This window comes from Nelumbo lutea, chromosome 3, assembly GCF_056320005.1.
Source record: "Nelumbo lutea isolate HS-2025 chromosome 3, American lotus-T2T, whole genome shotgun sequence".
In the NCBI taxonomy this organism is placed as follows: Eukaryota; Viridiplantae; Streptophyta; class Magnoliopsida; order Proteales; family Nelumbonaceae; genus Nelumbo; species Nelumbo lutea.
The window spans coordinates 36661977-36675646 of NC_142686.1; the positions used below are offsets into that span (position 1 = coordinate 36661977).

The 13670-nt window shown below is 41.2% G+C and overlaps 1 protein-coding gene across 8 annotated transcripts in view; it reads right to left on the reverse strand.

Annotated features, from left to right (window-relative positions):
- The window catches only part of LOC148864245 (ARM repeat superfamily protein), a 101316-nt gene that overhangs the window by 35081 nt on the left and 52565 nt on the right, over positions 1 to 13670 (reverse strand). The gene's annotated exons all lie outside the window — the stretch shown is intronic.

Genomic DNA, 13670 nt, shown 5'->3' on the forward strand with positions numbered 1-13670 from the left:
GTTACCTTCCTCATTGTTTATGTTGATGATATTGTCGTTACAAGGTGTGATATAGAGGAAGTTCAAGCACTCAAGACATTCCTTAACTTAAAATTTGAAATTAAGGATTTAGGGGAATTGAAATATTTCCTAGGAATTGAAGTTGCTAGGTCTAAAGATGGCATCTTCATCTCCCAATGGAAGTATGTGTTAGATCTTCTCACGAAAACTAGGAAACTTGGTGCCAAATTTGTTTCTACACCAATTGATGCTAACCATAAACTCACAGCTAATAATGGTAAGCTCCTGGCAAATAGGGGAGTGTTCTAGAGACCTTTGGAGAAGTTGTTATACCTTTGCATGACACGACTAGATATCTCGTATGTTGTTAGTGTGATTAGTCAATTTATGCATGCCCCTAGAGACACACATATGGCTGGTACAGAACGAGTTCTATGTTACTTGAAGGGAACTCCAAAAAAGGGTATCCTCTTCTCTAGGCATGGATACATAAAGCTAGAGGCTTACACAAATGCCGATTGGGCTGGTAGTGTTGATGATAGGAGATCTACATCAGGTTACTGTACCTTGGTTGCAGAGAACATTGTCTCCTGAAGGAGTAAGAAACAATCAGTAGTAGCCAAGTCTTTGGCTGAGACAGAGTATAGGGCAATGGCATATGGAGTTTCAGAGTTGTTATGGCTCAAGTCACTTATAAAGGAGATGGGTATTAAACATGATAAGCCCTTAATGCTTTACTGTGATAATCAAGCTACGATCAACATAGCTCACAACCCAATTTAGCATGAAAGGAAAAAACATATTAAAGTTGATCAACATTTTATAAGAGAAATGGTAGATTCTAGAGAAGTTTGCCTTCCTTTTATTGCCTCAGAGCAAATAGTTAGCAAATGTTTTGACCAAGGGTGTACCCAAGGCAAAGTTACAACATTTTGTAATCAAGCTAGGCATGACTAATATCTATGCTTAGCTTGAGGGGGAGTGTAGAGATAATGGGCCGAATGGGCCCTAGTTTCTTTCTTTTTCTTTAAGTTATGTTTATGACTTGTGTTAGTAGGTAGTGGGCCTTAGTTATGGGTCTGTTTTCTTGTTTTTTATTGATTTTTACTGTTGTCTTTAATGATGGATGCCTTACTACGTACGGACACCCCTGTAATTGTCCTTATTTTTTACAATAAAAGAATAAAAGAGATCATTGGGGGCTAAAGAGATATTTTTTTTTAGAACTCTCTCTTCTTCCTTTCCGTCCATCTTCTTCCTCCACTTCTCTCTCTTCAATCTCCTTCCTTTCTCCTATTTCTTTTCTTTTAATTCAGATTATTGCAGGTGTAATTTAAAACTAAATTTTTAGCTTGTACATATCCTTTTATAGTATAATTTGTACATACCATTTTAATATTTTGATAGTATTAATGCTATAAAAGGTACTTCCATTAGTATCCATGTAGTATCCAATATCGTATTCGACAAGTATCGTACCCAACACTAATATGAATCCAAGATTTGCTCCTCACAAAGAGTGTCTCAAACCAACCTCACAGTGCTTTCAACCATGCATTGGGAACATCTCCTGTACTTGTATGGTGTCTTTAATGGGAGATGTTTCCCAATGCATGGCTGTGATGTGCTGTTAGGTTGGTACGAGGCACACTCTGTAAGGAGCAAATCTGGTATCAACTAATACACAAGGCATGTATAGGTATCCAAGATCATAAGGAGCTATTCAAAAACTCTATGCCTTGCCAAATTTAACTAAATTTCTAACTTGTACAGATCTTTTTACAGTATAATTTGCCAAATTCAACTATTTTTTGAGTGCTAATGCTATAAAGTACATCTATCAGGGTCCATGTAGTATCCAGTATCATATTCAACAAGTATTGTACCCAACACTAATACACTAGGCATGTACAGGTATCTAGGATCATAAGGAGCTATTCAAAATCTTAGATCAAAAGTAGTTAGATGTTTTAACAATGTCTAATAGTATTTAGCCTTTGACCAAATACTGGTTTGTAAGTATTTAGAGGTTTGAAATGCTTTCAAATAAAAAATAATAATTTGGAAAAGAGCTGTATTGCAGGAATGAACTTTGAGGAAGGAGATATAGCTTCTATGGCAGCATGCTTGTGTGCTCTACCACCAATTGATGTCCAATTTTAGAAAGTAGTTTTTGGTACCAATATTTAGGTGCTAATCCTAAGGGAAGTAGTTTTCAGAGTCCAATTTTAGAAAGGTGTGCAAAAAATTAGTGGGGTGGAATTACATTTCTTTGGGAGGTAGGATTACCCTAGTAAAATCAACCCTTACAAACTTACCAGTTTATCATCTCCCAATCGTCAGAATACCACAAAGAGAGGCAAGGTAGATAGAGAAAATTATGATGTATTTCCTATGGGAGTGGGAGAAGGAAAGAAAGACCATTTGGTCAAATAGGCAACAGTATGTAGAAGTAAGAAAAACTAAAAAGGGAGGGTTGGCTAATGGGTCGGGCTCAGGCTTGGCTTTTGCCAAAATTTGAATGGGCCCAGCCCCAAGCCCAAGCCCGACAGAGTGTAAAGTTAGGCCCAAGCCTGGCCCATGAACAGGTCCATAAATTAGAGTGAAGAGGTTATGGCATGAGGTATTATCTAGTATTCATGACAAAGTTGAAAGTGTGAACAGGTCTATAAATTAGAGTGGAGAGGTTATGGCATGAGGTATTATCTAGTATTCATGACAAAGTGGAAAGTGGCTTAAGATACAGGTGTATCTTATAGGGCTACTCTGGCGTCACCTGGAAGGCTATTCACGGTGTCCTTCCCCTTTTTCTCAATGTTATAAGGTATGACGTGTGCTTTGGGAATTCTGTTTGGTTTTGGGAAGATACTTGGCTTGGTAATTATCCTCGCAAGGACCAGTTTCCATCTTTGTTTTTCATCTCTTGCCTTATCCCAACATTGATGTCAAGCTTCACTACCCTTCCTTTACTTCCCACTAGGTCACAATTGGAACTTTGGCTTTCATAGAGGGCTGAGGGATGATGATTCTGAGTTTCGGGTTAACCTTTTGTGTATCCTTGATAATGTCTGCTCTAATCCCTCTAAAACTGGATAGATGAGTTGGACCCCTCATCCCAAGAGTGTTTTATTTATTTATTTATTTTGATGGGAAACGGTAACTTTCATTAGATAAAACCAGAAGAAACAACTGTCACCTTCCAAAGTAAAAGGTGACCCCTGAATAACAAATATCTTACAACACTGCACAAAACAAAACCTCCTGATTCACCCCTTGTTTTGCTAGGTTGTCAGCTAAAGCATTTGCTGACCTCCTAGACCAATACACTTCTGCACCCAGCTCCCTTGTGAGGCTCAATAATTCCCTTACATGTTGTCTAAGGGACCACATTCCCAAACTATTTGATTGCAGCCAACCTACTAGAAAACCTTATGTGCTGATTTCAGCCAAGCTTCTTGTGAAAGAAAGAGTAGAAAGTTGGGGATTTCAGCAAGAGAGGAAAGGGGAGAAAAGAGAAGAAGGTCGACTAGGATAGATTGACATAACCCTAGCCGCCAGCCCCTCATTCTATTTCTAATTAACTTAAGTATGAGATACTACAAGGATGCCCTTAGTAGGGCGGCAACTCAAACTAAGTAATTACAGCTCTTTAAAAAATAAAAACTAATGGGCCCAAGGCCCAACAACATCTTAATTTAAAAGAAAATAAACTAAACACAAGTCAGCCCACTCAACACTCCCCCTCAAGTTGGGAGTAGATGTCATACATCCCCAACTTGCATAGATCATGCTCCAGCTTATTCTTTGCAACACCTTTTGTGAAGACATCAGCAAGCTGCAAATCAAAAGAAATGTATGGAAGACAAACTTCTCCAGAAGTTACCCTTTCTCTGATAAAATGTCTATCTACTTCAATGTGCTTAGTTCGGTCATGCTGGACTGGATTATGAGCAATATTAATTGCTGCCTGGTTATCGCAGTATAGCATCATAGGTTCTTCTGCCTGAACACCGATTTCTTCCAACAGAGAACGGATCCAGAGAAGTTCTGAAACTCCATGTGCCATGGCCCTATATTCGGCTTCTGCACTTGATCTTGCCACAACTGTTTGTTTTTTACTCGTCCATGAGACTAGGTTACCCCCAACTAGGGTGCACACTCCTGAAATTGATCTTCTGTCATCGAGGCATCATGCCCAGTCCGCATCTGTATAGGTCTCTAGCTTGAGCTGTCCATGATCAGTAAACAATATGCCTCTGCTTGGATATCCCTTCAAATAAGCAAGGATCCTGTCAACTGCCTTCCAGTGCTGGTCTCGTGGAGCATGCATGTATTGTCTCACTACACTTACTGCATAGGAGATGTCCGGTCTAGTCATGCACAAGTCTACTAGCCGACCCACAAGTCTTTGGTACCTCCCAAGGTCCTTTACCGGTTCACCTTCTGATGCACTGATTCTATGGTTCTGATCAATGGGGGTGCTAGCTGCCTTTATTCCAAGTTTCCCTATTTCTTGGAGAAGGTCCAAGACATACTTCCTTTGAGAGATAAAAATTCCATGTTTCGATCTTGCAACTTCAATGCCTAAGAAGTATCTCGGTTCTCCAAGGTCTTTAATCTCAAATTCCTTATGCAGTTTGAGTGTAGCCAAACTTCAATTCCTAGTGACAACAATATCATCCACATAAACAATTAGGACTAACACCAAGGATCCCCTGCGCTTCACAAACAAGGTGTGATCAGATTGAGTTTGAGTGTAGCCAAAAACAAACAGGGCCTTTCTGAATCTATCGAACCATGCTCTAGGGTATTGTTTCAAGCCATATAGTGACTTCTTCAGCTTGCATACCTTTCCTTCTTTAGCATTATCATAAAAACCAGCTGGAAGATCCATATACACCTCTTCTTGTAGATCCCCATTTAGGAAAGCATTCTTCACATCGTCATCTTTGCGACTGGTGCAAAGGTCTCTAGATAATCAATGCCATAGGTCTGTGTGTATCCTTTTGCAACAAGTCTTGCCTTGTACCTCTCTATGCTTCCATCTGCTTTATACTTTACTGTGTAAACCCATCTGCATCCAACTGCCTCCTTGCCTTCTAGTAGGTCCATAATCTCCCATGTCTGATTCTTAATCAAAGCTTCCATCTCTTCTTGCATAGCTGCCTTTCACTCAGGTTTGGAGAGAGCCTCACTAACACTCTTGGGTATAGACACGGAATCAAGAGAAGAGAGAAAAGTACGGTAGGAAGGAGAAAGTCCACTGTAGGATAAGTATTGTGATATGCAATGAGCAGTGCACTTCCTCTTCCCTTTTCTAAGAGCAATAGGGAGATCAAGGTTATCTGTAACAGTGTTAGTGGGACCAATGGGAACTGAAATAGTAGAGGGATCAAGAGGAATACCTGGATCTGTATCAGCCGAATCTGGAGTCTCCAAGGGATCGACAGGAAGTGGTGTGAGTTCTGCCGTAGTGGAATCAACCTCCTTATGAAGTCTCTGCCGTGAGTAATACTGTGAGACGGAACGCAAAGGGGGTGGCAAGGTAGGTGATATCGGATGGTTGTCAAGCACAGTGGTAGACACAGGAACTGGAACTGGGAGAGAGATAGACTGCTGACTTGCTTCCCCAAAACACTCCCCCTGAGAAGGATTCCTTGAGAAAAGTATGTAGATTCAAAAAAGGTGATGTCCATAGTAACAAACCGGTTCCCAGAGACTGGACCATAGCAGCGGTACCCTTTTTGATTCTCTGCATATCCAAGGAAGACACATTTCTTTGCCTTGGGATCAAGCTTCGAACGGTAAGGACCAAGAATATGCGCAAAGCAGACACACCCAAACACCCTTAGGGGAATATGAAACATCTCCCCCTAAGGAAAAAGAAGGCTGAATGGAGTGCTGAATCCAAGTATACGAGAAGGCATCCTGTTAATCAGATATACTGCCGTGAAAACAGCATCACCCCAAAACCGAACCGGAACTGTCCTGTGATCATCATGCTTCTTGCCGTCTCAACAATGTGTCTGTTATTTCTCTTTGCAACACCATTCTGTTGTGGACTGTAGGAGCAGCTACTCTAATGGACAACACCATACTCCAACAGATATGAGGCAAGATGTCTCTCAAAATATTCTCTAGCATTATCAGATCTGAACATCTTGATTCTAGTTCCAAACTGTGTTAATACCATCTGATGGAATTGCCTCACCAAGGATGGTACCTCATCATGTGATTTCATCAAGTAAATCCAGGAATATCGAGAGAAATCATCCACAAACAGAAGAAAATAGCGATAGCTGCCCATAGAGGGAACATGATAAGGGCCCCACACATCCGAATGAATAACATCAAAAAGAGAAGAACATCTTTTATTACTCGGTTTAAAAGAGTGTCTACAATGCTTTCCAAGTTCACAACCTTCACACTTTAACCTTGGCAGACTCACAGACTCAAACAATTTTGGAAACAAAGAACTTAAAGAAGAAAAAGACAAATGACCCAGACGATTATGCCAAAGTATAATCCGATCCACAAGTTTTGACTCACTATCCTTGCAAACATGATGGCTTTGGTGAATTGGAAGAGTATCCAAGAGGTAGATTCCATTCACTTCACGACCACTCCCAATCGTCCTCTTTGAATCTAGATCCTGCAAAATACAATGTCCAAGAGAAAAAATTAATGAGCAGTTCAAATTCTTAGTCAAACTACTAACAGATAACAAGTTGGTGCTCAATCTAGGAACATGGAGGACAGAGGGTAAACAAATGGAATCATTAATCTTGACAGGTCCCTTCCCAACAATAGGAACATGGGATCCATCAGTTGTGGAGACCTTATCTCTGCCAGCACTGAGCTGGTAAGAGGAGAAAATGGTGGAGCAATGGGTCATGTGCTCTGAGGCTCCAGAGTCTATAATCCAAGGAGATCTCTCACCTGAAGCAGAAACATAGTTTGCGGTGACATGTAGACTACCTGTGTGGGCAAGGGAGGTAGAGTGAGTTCCCTCTGATTTAGAAGTAACCCAAACCTCTCAAGCTCGGCCCTTACTGCAGCAGCTGCAACAGACTCCAAGGCAGTTGTAGTAGGGGGGCCAGAGTGTCACCAGTAACAGCCATATGTGCATTTCCTCTCTTATTCTTCAATCTACTCGGCACAAGATGTGGGTGAAGCTTCCAACAAGTATCTCTTGTATGCTTTGGTTTCTTACAGTAGTCACAGACTAAGTCCCTTTTGTCTTCCTTCTTGTTCTCATTGCCATTCTGTTTAGGTTTCACAGCACTTACCATAGCAGACTGATCAGACATGAGATTCTTCATCATTACATCCCTCCTGCACTCCTCTCCTGAGACGAATGCATATACTTGGGAGAGAGTGACATTGTCCCTGGAAAGAAGATGTTGTCGTGCAATGTCATACTCAGGGTTAAGGCCAGCAAGGAATTTGAACACCCTATACTTCTCTAAGTGTTTTTTATAGGTAGCTGCATCCTTGGTGGTTTCCCAAGCAAAGGTCTCTAGATGGTCAATCTCCTGCCACAGGGTCTTAAGGACTGAAAAATAAGCTGCAACAGATCTATCCCCCTGCCTAGTAGCAATAATCTGATTTCTCAGTTGATAAGCCCTAGCAACATTCTCCTTCTGTGAATAGGTCTCTGCAACCCCATCCCATATCTCCTTAGTAGTGTTTGCCCATAAAAAGTTTTTACTTATATGTGGCAACATAGAATTACACAACCATGTCGTTACCATATAATTTTCTTGCACCCACCGGGAGTTGCCAGTTTCGGGTTTTACCTCTTCACCAGTAATATACCCCAATTTTCCACGAGCCCCAATGGCCATCTTTGCAGATTGGGACCATTCTAAGTAATTTGTACCATCCAACCTAACTGTAGTAATGTTTCCGGCTCCGAAGGGGTCTCCAGCACCTCCTCCCACTGGTCTCATTTCATTCCCGGGCTTATATTCAACTCTGTGTCCCTCCATGTGTCTCAAAGAGGTCTAGAAAACAGCTAAACAATGCAACAAGAATAAACAGAATACCTTCTGAAACCAACGACACTCCTTTGGTGTCCTGGACTTTCTCCCCACAAAAGATTCCTTTTCGGTGGAATGGGGAGAAGAGAGAGAAGCAACCGCCCTCTCTAGAGACCTCCAAACCACATGGAACATGAATCGCCCCTTACAAAAAACCCAAAGGAACCCTAGAAAAATAGGGCGCCACTACCTAGGTCAAAATTGAAGAGTCCAACAAAATCAGGACTCTTCCCCTTTCTCCAGTTTTTCCTGATTATGATGAGAAACCCTAGACCAGCTACAGGGCATACAGATCCATCAAGAAAATCCAAAAACTGGGCTTACCTGAAAGCTTCGATCAGCCTCTTAAAACTCCATGCAGTCGGCCGATTTAGGGCTGCAGGAATAAATCTCTTCAAGAACCTTCAACCTACTCTGATACCAAGTAGAAAACCTTATGTGCTGATTTCAGCCAAGCTTCTTGTGAAAGAAAGAGTAGAAAGTTGGGGATTTCAACAAGAGAGGAAAGGAGAGAAAAGAGAAGAAGGTCGACTAGGATAGATTGACATAACCCTAGCCGCCAGCCCCTCATTCTATTTATAATTAACTTAAGTATGAGATATTACAAGGATGCCCTTAGTAGGGCGGCAACTCAAACTAAGTAATTACAGCTCTTTAAAAAATAAAAACTAATGGGCCCAAGGCCCAACAACATCTTAATTTAAAAGAAAATAAACTAAACACAAGTCGGCCCACTCAACGCCTACTACTAATTTTGAATCCCCCTCCACTTCTAACTGTTGAAAACCCAATTGCTTGGCCCATCTGAGCCCCTGGAGAAGCGCCAAAATTTCAACTCTAAGCGAGTCCCCCAAACCTATTGGCCCAGAACACAAAGCTAGGATTTTTCCTTCCGCATCTCTAAACACACCCCCTATTACAGAAGGTCTAGGGTTCCCAATAGAGCTACCATTAAAGTTCAGTTTGACATTACATTGCAAATGAGGGGGCCAAACTACTTGTATGGAAGGTGATGAAGTAGAAACCTTGCAAAAATACTCCAGCCTCTAATCAAATCATCTATAGAGACATCCTTGAACAAGTCAAGAGTTTTCAGCCAATGTACTACCTTGATGGTGATCCCTTCAATAACTTCAGGAGCTGATTTTTCTTTCCCTTGGAAAATCCTATTGTTTCTCTGTTCCCACACTGCCCACAAGATAGCTGCCCTCGTTCTTCTCCACATCACCCTTCCTTTCTTCTTTGGTTGTCGGAAAAAGCTAGGGTCAAATAAATCCACTACACTTGTGGGAGGAGTCCACCTACAACCAAAGAGAGAGGAGAACCAATCCACAAGATAGCTGCCCTCGTTCTTCTCCACATCACCCTTCCTTTCTTCTTTGGTTGTTGGAAAAAGCTAGGGTCAAATAAATCCACTACACTTGTGGGAGGAGTCCACCTACAATCAAAGAGAGAGGAGAACCAATCCCAAATTAGAGCACTAAAAGGACAAAATTAATAGGTGATTCACCGTCTCACCATTCCTCAAGGAAAGGCTACAGACATGAGGTGACAAGCACCAATTTGGACTCTTTGAAGCACTTCCAAGGTATTGATTTTTTGAAAAACCACTTCTCAACAAAAAGCCCTTACTTTTGGGGGGACCGGAGCTCTCCAAACTTCTTTAAGAGGAAAAGAGTAAACCGGGTTAGAAGGAAGGACCATGGCAATGAAAAACGAAGAACAAGAAAATCTACCTGTAGAAGTTTCTGTCCAAATTCTACTGTCCGGAGAAGAGTGGTTTAGAAAAACTGAACTTAGAAGAGAAAAAAAAAATATCAGTTGCTGAATCCACTTCTGAGTCCCTCAAACCTCTCCTTAGTCCCAGATCCCAAGAATCCCCAGAAGCACGAAAAGAAGAGATAAATTGAGATTTTTTCAAAGAAAGGGAATATAGGTTCGAGAATCTATCCTTAATGGGAGATTCCCCAATCCACAAGTCCTCCCAAGAAAGAATCTTATTACCCATGCAAGCATCATACCTGATGAAAGGAGAGAAGATAGGCAAGATACCAGCAATATCTTTCCACGGAAAAAAACGCGAAGCCCTTAGGTCGAGTCCAGCGTCCCATCCATTTGCTACCATTCCATGAATACTTCTTATCACCTTATGCCATAGACTCTCTTGCTCCTTAGGAAACCTACATAACCATTTGCCTAACAAAAGCTGCATTTCTTATTCTAATATTTCCAATCCCTAAACCCCCTTTGTCTTTCTTTCTAGACACCACTTCCCATTTTACCCTATGATCCTTTTTGGTATCTCCAGGTTCCCATAGAAAATTTCTCATTATTTTTTCAATTTGGTTTGCAATCTTAATAGGCAATTTGAAGGTAGACAAAAAATACACTGGCAAATTTGCTAGTGTTGACTTAATTAGAGTGATTCTACCCCTAAAGAGATGTAGTTCCTTTTCCAACCCGATAGTCTTTTTCAGAATCTTTCCAAGACTGGGTACTAAAAGCTAACTGACCTCGAGTTTCCTCCCAAAGGTAAGCCTAAATACTTAAGAGGCCAATCACTTACCTCACAACCTAGAAATCTAGCCAACGATGCCACCTGAACTTCTTGCCTATTAATTCCAACTACACAACTTTTATTCCAATTTACTCTCAAGTTGGAGACCTTTTCAAAATTTTCTACCAAGACCTTTAAATTTTCCAACTCCTCTGGATCTCCTTCACAACAGAGAATCAAGTCATCAGCAAATTGAAGGTGGGTTACAACTATTTCCTCCCTCCCTACTCTCCACCCTCTAAGCAAATTTCTAGCATCGGCTCTAGTAATCTAGACACTCAACACATCAACTATCAAGGTGAAAAGGAAAGGAGAAAGAGGGTCCCCTTGTCTTAAACCTCTCTTTACCAAGAAGAAATCCTTGGCTACCCCATTTACTAGAATGGAGTAGTGACATTAAGAGATACAACCCTTAACCCACATGCACCACCTTTCTCCAAATCCTTTGATGCTCAATACTTCCAGTAAAAAGTCCCAGTCCACCAAACCATAGGCCTTCTCCAAATCCAGTTTGCAAATAAGACTCTTTTCTCCTTGCCTTTTTCTATAATTAACAAATTCATTAGCAATAAGAATCTGATCAATAAATTGTCTTCCTGACACAAACACCCCTTGGTTCGGAGATATCAAGGATGGTAGTACCTTTTTTATTCTTTCTGCCAAGACCTTTGAGATTACCTTATACATACTCCCAATTAGGCTTATGGGCCTAAAATCCTTTGGGTGGCTTGCATTTTATCTTTTTAGGAATCAAAGCTATGAAAGTAGCATTGGCACCCGAATTTATCTTACCTCTCTCAAAGAATTCCAAGAAGACCTCCATTAAATCACCACCTATAATATCCTAGCAATCTTGGTAAAAGGCCATCATGAAACCATCGGGGCCTAGGGCTTTAGATCTTTCCATTGAAAAAATAGCATCTTTTATTTCTTGGACTTCAAAATTCTTTTCTAGTTGATCCATCAAAACCCTAATCCCAGGTAGCCAATCAAGGTCAAGAATTTATTCTCTCTCTTCTTGGGCTGTCATAAATTGATTTGAAATGCTCCACAAAGGTTCTTGATATCTCCTCCTCACTTGTAATCACTTCCCCATTCCATTCCAACCTCCCCACAAAATTCTTCCTCTTCCTTCCATTTGCTAAGGTATGAAAAAAATTGGTATTCTCGTCTCCCTCCTGGCCTCGTTCAGCCACTTACACCTAGATTTTTGTCTCCAACTTATCTCCTCTTTCCTTATGATTTCCTGCAATTCCTGTTTCAGCTTCCAACGCTCTTCCCTCTCTCCTACTGTCAATCTCCTCTGCCTCACCTCCAACAATTTCTTGAATCCTATTAGCAATCCACCCTTACAAATTCCTCCTTATTCCAAGCTTTGGTTCTAGCTTTTAGGGCCTGAAGCTTTTTATAAAACTTTTACCCTTTCCACCTAAATTCCACTTGGTCTTCTTCCCACCACAGTTGAACCTTTTTTATAAAATCAGGACGAAGCAACCACATGTTCTCAAACCGGAAAGGACATGGCCCCCCCTCCTATGTTTTCTTGGGATAACCTAACTGGACAATGGTCTGAGGTAGGTCTAGGGAGAGCCCTCACTACTAGTCCCCTCCATGCAAATTCAAAATCTGAAGAGAATAAGAATCTATCTAATTTACAACACGGGTTCTTCTTGGAAATTAGACCAAGTGAAGTTTGCTTGCAACATAGGTAGCTCTCTAAATTCATATGAGTCCACAAAAAGGTTGAACTTTCTCATGCTAGAGGTGACGCTATGATTTGAATTGGTAGTCTCATTTAGGAATCTTATGACATTGAAATCACCCCCCAAACACCACGGTCCATTCCACAGACCCCTTATGGCTGCAAGCTCATACCAAAAATCATCCCTCTCCCTATACGAGTTGGGTCCATAGACATTGGTTAAGGCCCACTCAAAACCATCCTCTTTCCTTCTCAACTTGATTGTTACTGTAAAATTGCCAATTAGTTCTTCAGTACAATCCATCTCTTCATTCCTCCATATTGTAACGATGCCTCTTGATGCTCCCCATGATTGTGTAAACACCCAACTTAACCCTCTAGCTGACCAAACACTCCTCACCCATCTTCTATCCACCTCTGTCAGCTTTGACTCTTGAATTAAGAAAATGGTCGGTTTCTCTTTCCTAAGGACTTCCCCAATTACACTTCTTTTTCTCAAACTCCCCAAACCCCTCACATTCCAACTAATTATCTTCATGGAACACTAAGTAAAAAGGTCCACACAACTCAGCTTAATTTAACCCAGCTTTCTCTCCTTCCTTCTTGTGCCTCCTCTTTCATAATCCACACCACACCTACGTCTTTCAACTGTGTTTTATATTGTGCTTCTTTTTTACAGCTTCTGTCGCTCCCCCCCCCCCCCAATGTTTTCCACACTAATGATATATGGTGTAAACTGATTGGACCTCTTCATGGGCCAGGCTCGAGCTTGGATTTTGCCAAAATTTGAATGGGCCCAGTCTGCAGCCCAAGCCCAATACAGTGGAAAACCGGGCCCGAAGCCCGACCCATGAAAAGATCTAAAATTTATGGCCCTCAAAATTGGTGCTTTCTATTGGGAAGTGTGTCCCAAAAAGGTCAACACTTTTCAAAAACGAAGAAAAAGATCATCTCTATTTTGAGTGCAAAAGGAACTTGCCAAATGGAGGTAAATGGTCTCTTTGATCTAACTACTTTTGTTTTGCCTAAGAAAAGGAGAAAGCTTATGTGGAGATGCATAATAGCAGCTTTGGTTTGGACCATTTGGAAAGGAAAGAATGTAAGGTTCTTCCTAGAGAAGGAAAAAAACAAGGAAGTGGTGCAAAAATGTTTGATGACTAAGGTTACTCACTGGTTGAAAACTCTAGATATCTTTTCACAATGTTCATTTGATGGCCTTTGGAGGAACGGGTATGTAGCGGCAAGGAGCTCTTCCAAGAAGGAAAAAAGTAATCTCAGTGTGGAAGCCCCCTCCAGAAGCATTTGATAAACTGAATTTTGATGGTAGCAGTCAAGGTAACCCAGGCCCCTTTGGAGTTGGGGGAGCATT